Here is a 7,725-nt window from a genome sequence, read left to right as displayed (position 1 = left end):
TTTGCGTCATAACTTTTGCACTGTCCACTTCCTGCTGTGACAAAACAAATTTCCCATTTGTGGGACTAATAAAGGTTATCTTATCTTATCTTATCTTATCTTAATGCAATCCATTATTATTTAAATTTTCTGTACATTTACGTATTATGATTCATATTGCCACATTCATTGACCTTGTTTATAGGTAATTTCATTGTTTAATCATATTAAAATGTTCCTAATTTAATGTTTAAAAGCATTTGAAAAAGTCAAAATCCCTTTTGAAATTAAATGAAATGTAAATGAAAAAAAAAGTAAAATTAGGGCAACAGACTATTGTCATTACTGAAAATCACCGTATTTTCATTAGAAAGTTATTTTCCGTTATTTTCTGGTATTATTTTGGTGCCCCAGCTGCCAGAATATTACTGTATTTTTAGGATTTTTTTTTTACGGTGTGCTTCATGCCCTGGAGGACGGGGCTGTGGCCCCCCCACACCCTCTAGCAGATCATTACATGAGGTAACCTTTTAAATACAAGCGCACTCATGCTCACAGGTGTACACACGGGTGCTCACACACACAAATTACACTCTTTTTGGCTACTACCTCAAAGCACACTGTGCGCTGTCGATCTTACGTGCTGCACAATAATGTTTAATATTTAGTATTTTACTGTTATATTCCCATATATCATCATGATGTTGTTGTTTATTCTATTGCTCTCTTTTTCTTCTGCTTGTTTTCTTTTTTCTTTCTCAACAGGTGATCCAGGTGATTTATATATGTATTTTTTGTTTGCTTATTTTGTTGCTTTTTGTTTTTTTGCCCTTTATTACCATTCCATTAGTGTATGTCTCCCAACTTTTTTCCAAAGTGGCTTTTTATAAATTCAAGTTGTATCCGCTTTTAATCAATATTTTATTTGAGTTTCCCAAGTTTAGATTAGAACTTATTTTAGCACTGTAATTTAATAATTGTTTGTTCTTTAGATTCTTCTTCTAATCCTGCTCTACTGCAACTGCCCTTCTTAACATGGAGCGAGAGAAACTTTTATTAAGGAGAAACTGGAGTGGCAAAAGATAAGAACTGGAAGGAGAGAGAGATGTCCTCCGAAGTCAGCTATCATTCCTTACAAGTATGAAACTAGACTTGTTCCATACGCATTATTTTTTATTTTACAGTCTTCAAATAAACATTACATAATTTATAAATCCCAGTGGAATTCTCTTACTGCCATTGTGTTGATTAAAAGATTTTAGTCAGTTAACTTTAAGTGTTGTGACAGTTCATTCCTAAAGACATCTGGTTCCAAATTCAGTTCAGCCAGGTCTAACTTGATTGATTCATTTTCATAGTTCATAAGATTAAAGCTCCAACTAGAACTAGTTATCATTCATTTATCATAATCTTTCCAAAACAAAGTTAACAACATTTAGATTATGATGTCATTCACTAATTAGCATAAAGGTTATGCCATTACTTTGTGTCAATTTATATTCTTCTCTGTTGTCATTTCTCCCATAAACAATTTTATTATGGCTGAATTTTGTCATTCACATATTTTAGCCTCCTAAGACCCGAACTCTTTCATGGCATGCATTCCTTTGTTTTATGCCAGTGGTGAATTTAGGGATATGATTTGTTTCCTTTATATAGTTTTAGCTATCTTTAAAAGGCTTGTATGTAAGTTTAGCAATAATAAATAACTGTAGGTGCTTTCTACTTTTTATAGTAAGGCCCAGTTATACTTTTACAAATGTTTTTTTGGTCATAAATAAATGGTGACATGTTTCACACTTTACAACAAAGCTCCGATTGATATTGTGGACATTTATAATGCATTTATAAAGTACAATATCATATTTTAAAAATATAAAGTGGTAAAGTTACATATTAAACACAATTCTACTATAAAGCATAAGTGCAACATACGTATAACATAGTTTCCAACACCGGATTAACTAAATATATGTTTCTCTGGAGTTTTCAGTCAGGTTTTTTTTCTTAGCCTTCCCGTTTCCACTACAGCTGTTCTTTCCTAGACTGAAGAAATCACATTCAGATTTTTACATTTTACATTTACAGTTGAATACCTCTGATTTTAACATGGACCTCAAACGTTCAAACAGAAGAAACAAAAAACTTCAGCGTCAAAGGTTTTTGTGTTCATGGATCTGTAACAATGTTACCTGATTTATTACTCTGTGTAAAAACCCACAGAGGACTCAGTCATTAAGTATTACTTCGTGTATATCTGCCTACATGATCCATTGTTTTCTTTACCATTTGTGTAAGTCAGCAGAGGATGCTGTCAGAATGAAACGGAACTATGGATCCTAATAAACTGCACACAGACAAAGCCTGTACAGTGACTTATACAGAAGGACAGAGTCTAAAGTGTTGAAAGAGATGCTGCAAAAGAAAACAAGAGACTAGAGCCTATCAGGAAAACTAGTGAGTGGACCTCTGATTAAAGACTTTCTACCAAACTACAACTGCAGCTGAACAAATGAGCTGTTGGTGGAACTTTACACTCTGAAATATTGAAAGATTCAAAGGATGAGACAGCTCAGCACAGCATGTTATTAACTTCACACATGAAGTGGTTCAGTCCAGTCAGACTTCAGTTTTGCAGCCACCGTCCACATCCTGCTTCTTTGACTGGTCGTCACGGTAACTCTGGACTTTCCTCCAACGAATCCTGAAGTCTGTCAGTCCTTCTGACAGCATGAGGCCTGACAGCTGGACAAAATGTGCAGATGATGAAAAACATGAAGCATAGTTTGAACTTGTGTCAAGTTTGTGTTGGTGACTGAACTGCTGACCTGCTGTGAAACCTGCTGCTGGATCTCTGTGCTGTGCATGTCTGCCTCTGACTGAAGCTTCATTTTCACCACTGTTTGCTTTGTCACTGCTAAAAATGAACCACATATAACAACACAAACATTAGTGTTTTACATGATGACAGGATCTTACAGTGTTTGCATTCTGGACCTCACCTCTGAAACAGAAAAAAGAGAGTCTCAACCCACAGAAGCCATCAGCCCATTCCCCTGACATTAAATTAAATGCTCCACAGTACTCAATTGAATTGAAGTTATCAGGTTGAGAGGACCACCAGTTAGTGAATGTGGAGGTGGTGTTGTCAGACCAGAAGGCCCAGGGATCCCTGTAGAGACCAATCCACACATACTGAACCCCTGATCCATTCAAAGCGAGCGTGATGTTGGATTTCTCCTCTTTGCTTCTTATACTGGTCAGATCTGTGTGGTATGTCCTGCAGTACGACTGAGCCGCTGACCAGGAGCGGCTCTCCTTCACTAAGATATAACTTGTGTTTTTTGCTGTGAAAGATTAAAAAGGATGAATTTTCAAACACACATTATGAATCTCCTAAAATTGTAGGATAACTATGGCAACAAGTCATTTTTCCTACCATTGTAACACAGGAAAGGGTAAGAAGCTCCACAGGGTCTATCATTCATCTGTGTTTGTCCCTGAAGAGCCACACAGTATTCATTTGTATTTTCATTGTTTGGTTGGCCGTTAGCCCAGATCAAAAATGCATGTGTGCTGCCAACATAAAAAAGTTTTCCCTCCATGGACCACTTCCAGCTGTAAGGATCATCATAGAACCCTATCCAAGCAAAAGCACTGATCCTTGGCGACATTGAGAGAAGCAGTTGGTTGATGTTGCTGTTGTAGATGGTGACAAAGTCAGTGAAGTGTTCTCTGCAGTAACTCTGAGCTTCAGTCCAGGTCATCAGCTGGTTCACAAAGTGGTATTCTCTGGAGTGGGGAGGAAGAGTGGAAAGTCCTCCTGAGAGAAATGAAAAGGTTTTATTGTGGAAACTGAATCACTGAAAAAGACTGAAAACTTACAACCATTGAAATAGTCACATAGTGTTTTGTTTAGTATTCAACCTTATTGTCATTACACAGTGAAATACAGTTTGCAGCTAATCAGAAGTGCAAGTGCAATAAGAGAAGATCATATGCAGATAAGAAGAGAGCAAATATACAGATGTACTAAGGGCAAATGTATAGATATACTGATATATACAGATAAGGTTAGAATAATGGTATAGTTATGAACAGATTATGGGGCAGGGATAGCTCATTAGGTAGAGTGGTGGCCCCATGATCGGAAGGTCGGGGGTTCAACACCACTGAACAGCTACCCTGAGGTACCCCTGAGCAAGGTACTGTCCCTACACGCTGCTCCCCGGGCGCTGCATTGGTGGCTGCCCACTGCTTCACTGGGTGGATGGGTTAAATGCAGAGGAACTATTTCCCTATGGGGACTAACACACAAACTTTACACTTTACAGAGAGACGAATTATACAGATGAACTACAGAGTAATTAATGTACGGATGTGCAGCTGTATACAAATGTACAGATATACAGATATCTGTATAGCATAGAGATGTTCTATATTGCTATACAGATGGGCACATATACGGATGTTCTATGAACAAATATACACATGTGCTGCATATATACAGATGTACCATGTGTGTGTTAAACAGATCTACAAAGTCCTATGAATAAATCTTTTTTTTTTCTTTTTTTTTTTTTGTCCCGTTTGGATCTATAGCCATCAGAATTGTTGTCTTAAGGCCAAGAAAGATGCCAAGCGGATTTATTTTACCAAGTTGATCATCGTGGCCTTGCCATATTGGTCCATTTGATTGACCTTTATTATAATTATGAGTTTATTTTATTTTCAGTTGTTACAAACGGGACAGACATGACTGTGGGATAGGACAGGGGGGGAGAATGAAAGAGGGAGAGAAAGAAAACCAAAAGGGAGAAGAGACAGTGAGAAGGGGGGGAAGAGATAAAAAAAAACAAAAAACAAAAAACAAACAAAAAAAACAAAACACCTGGATCACCTGTATGGAGAAAAAAAAACAGAAGAGAACAATAAACTAGCTAGCAATAGATATCAATAGTTACTAAATAATAAACGATATTGTGCAGCACGCAAGATAGACAGCGCACAATGTGCTTTGAGGCAGCAGCCAAGAAAGCTGTAGTCCGCGTCTGTGAATACCCATGTGTACACCTGTGTGCATACCTGTGTGGATCAGCATGCTTGCATTCCAAAGGTTTCTCCATGTAATGATCTGCTAGGGAGTGTGGGGAGCCACAGCCCTGTCCTCTATGGTATGAAGCAGGTATGGAGGAGATCAAAACTCCAGACATCCAGAGGCCCCCAGAGCACAAGAGACCAAGGAAGACCCACAGAGGGGCAGCCGCACCACTGTTCTAGTAAGAGCTGAGGAGAGTCCCAGATGAGGGCTCATTCAGCAGCCGCGGAGCAGAAGCCAGGGGGAGCTGCAGTGACCTGCCCGTGAGCTCCGCCGGCAGCCAGCTGTGCCTGAGTGACCGAGCCCCAGGCCGAGAGGCCGGGGGCACCCCACCTCCGAAATGGCCTGAGCGAGCCCCAATAAGCGGCCGCCAAGGAGTGAGCCGGTGTGTACCCGGACGCCCACCCCCAGACACAAAGAACCACCAACGCACCGACACCTGAGGGAGTCCGCCACCGGCAGGGGAAGTGGTGGTGGGTGGAGATAGGCCCTCCAAGGTTTGGAGGCCTGAGATGTCCCCAGAGAGGTGGCGTCTGATACCCAACCTGACATATAAACACAGACATACAGGCACACACAGACACAAACATCCATTCCCACCCTCATGCTCTCATATGCACTTACTCCACACTCAACCGACGTGGAGACAGACATAAAGAGACGCTGTATACACGATCACACTCCCCAAGCGTACTCTACCAACCGGGTCTAGGTACCCTTGCCCCTGGAGGGGGGAACTGCACCCAGACCCAGGTGGTGTTACCCTTTTCCCTGCGGTGGGGAGAGGCAGACCGCCCCGACTCCGCAGCAGCAGGGAAGCCCCACACCCCAGACCGCAGTCGGACGGCCAACTCCTCCTAGCCCCCCCGCTCCAGCAGGCCGCAGAGAATGGGGGTGAGAGAAGACTCCAAACCTCCCTCCACCCGCTCATTGTAGTGTTGATGCATGTGTGTTCTAAGGTGCAATTGAATATGAATAAAACTGCAGTAGTTGAAGTGAAACACTCTGAACAGTGTACGCACTATAACAGACACTATGCTATGTCGGTATCCTAAAACCATAGAAATAACCAATGTGAGCATGAACTTTGAGAATGAATGGCAGTCATGATCACAGGCATTGGGAGGGATAAGGGGGAAGAGGAGTGTAGAAGTGCTAATGATCGTGGAAGGAAAGGCGGGAGACACAGGGGATACAGTTGGGTGACAGCTGTGGGGAAGACGCTGTTCCTAAATCTGCTGGCTTTAGTCAGTGGGGTCCTGCAGCGTCTTCCGGAGGAAAGGAGCTGGAAGAGTTTATTGTCAGGATGGGAGAAGTTCCTTAGAATGATGCATGCTCAGCGTAGATGTCTCTTCTTGTGGACATCCTCAATAGCAGGAAGTGGAGTCCCTGTGATGTGTTGGGTGGTTTTCACCACCCACTGCAGTGTCTTTCAATCAGCAACAGAGAAATTCCCATACTTGTAACACAGTTGGTCAGGATGCTCTCTGCACACAGCGGTAGAAGTTAGCAGAATGTCAGTATATAGGTGGCTCTTCTTCAGTGTCCTCAAGAAAAAGAGGCGCTGATGAGGCGCTGATGAGCCTTGACCAGGATAGGCTCTCAGATATGTGGATCTCCAAGAAGTTGAAGGTGGAGACCCATTCAACAGCTGTGCCCTTTACGTAGATGGAGACATGGGTGTCTCTCTTCTTTCTCCTGAAGTCCACAATGAGCTCTTTGGTTTTTCTGGTATTCAGGAGCAGGTCATTGTCAGCGCACCACATAGCTAATTGCTTTACCTTTTCCCTGTAGCCAGACTCATCATTGTCACTGATGAAACCAATCACTGTCATGTGATCTGCACAACTGATGAATGAGTTAGATCCATCCCTAGGTCTGCAGTCATGGGTCAAAAGGTGATAGAGGAATGAGCTCAGCACACAGCTCTGTGGAGTGCCAGTGTGATGGTGGTAGAGCAGTTATGGGCTGACCTAAGATGCACATAACTTAACACGACATTACAATTCAAAGTGTCCTGTTGTCAGTGATCCACAGTTGTAACTCATCCATTTTATTCACCAGGGGCTGCATGTTAGCAAGCAAAATGCTGGGTAGAGAAATGCGGCATGGTGTTAGCCTTAGCTTAGCTGTTAGCTGTCCGCATTTCCCCTGCCTTTGTTTATGATCCCTGTGCTGTCTTCGAGCACTTCCAGTCGACAGAGCAGCCTGCGAAGCATCTGGTGTTCTTCATATTTCAGGGATAAGCCAAAGGTTACTGATAAAACAGTTCAAGTTTTGTAGTCCTAATGCCACGGCTGGGCGGGGTGAGCCGTGTGGTGTAGGAGGAAAAGGACCCAAAATGCAGGCAAGCGACTGGTGATGAGAGAGCCTCTATCTATTGCCAGTAACTTAAACACTTTCTTTATTTCATCTGTTAAGGAGATCAGTCAGAGCTTTGACTCAGTCGTATGCTCTGATAATGTGAATGATGTTGTCAAAATTTGTTCACCATAACTTATATTTCAGACACTGAAGTTGCTAAACTAATTACAGGTTTAAAACAATCAAAAGCACTTGATGTATATGGTATTAACACAAACTTCCTAAAGGAACATATGGATTTGCTTGTACGTCCAACAACTCATGTTTTGAATATGTCTTTCAAA

The 7,725-nt window shown here is 41.7% G+C and overlaps 1 long non-coding RNA gene across 1 annotated transcript; it reads right to left on the bottom strand.

Annotated features, from left to right (window-relative positions):
• Positions 1-1,158: 1,158 nt before the first annotated feature.
• LOC145425862 (uncharacterized) lies at positions 1,159-3,134 on the bottom strand. Its single transcript, XR_013906622.1, has 3 exons — positions 2,982-3,134; positions 2,808-2,896; positions 1,159-2,724 (listed from the first exon to the last, which is right to left on the bottom strand). It is a non-coding gene; the product is annotated as an uncharacterized LOC145425862 (long non-coding RNA).
• Between the last annotated feature and the right edge of the window lie 4,591 nt (positions 3,135-7,725).

Source organism: Astatotilapia calliptera, chromosome 3 (genome assembly GCF_964374335.1).
Source record: "Astatotilapia calliptera chromosome 3, fAstCal68.1, whole genome shotgun sequence".
NCBI lineage: Eukaryota > Metazoa > Chordata > Actinopteri > Cichliformes > Cichlidae > Astatotilapia > Astatotilapia calliptera.
Note: the sequence above shows the minus strand (reverse complement) of the source record. Positions and strands in the feature narration are given on the sequence as shown.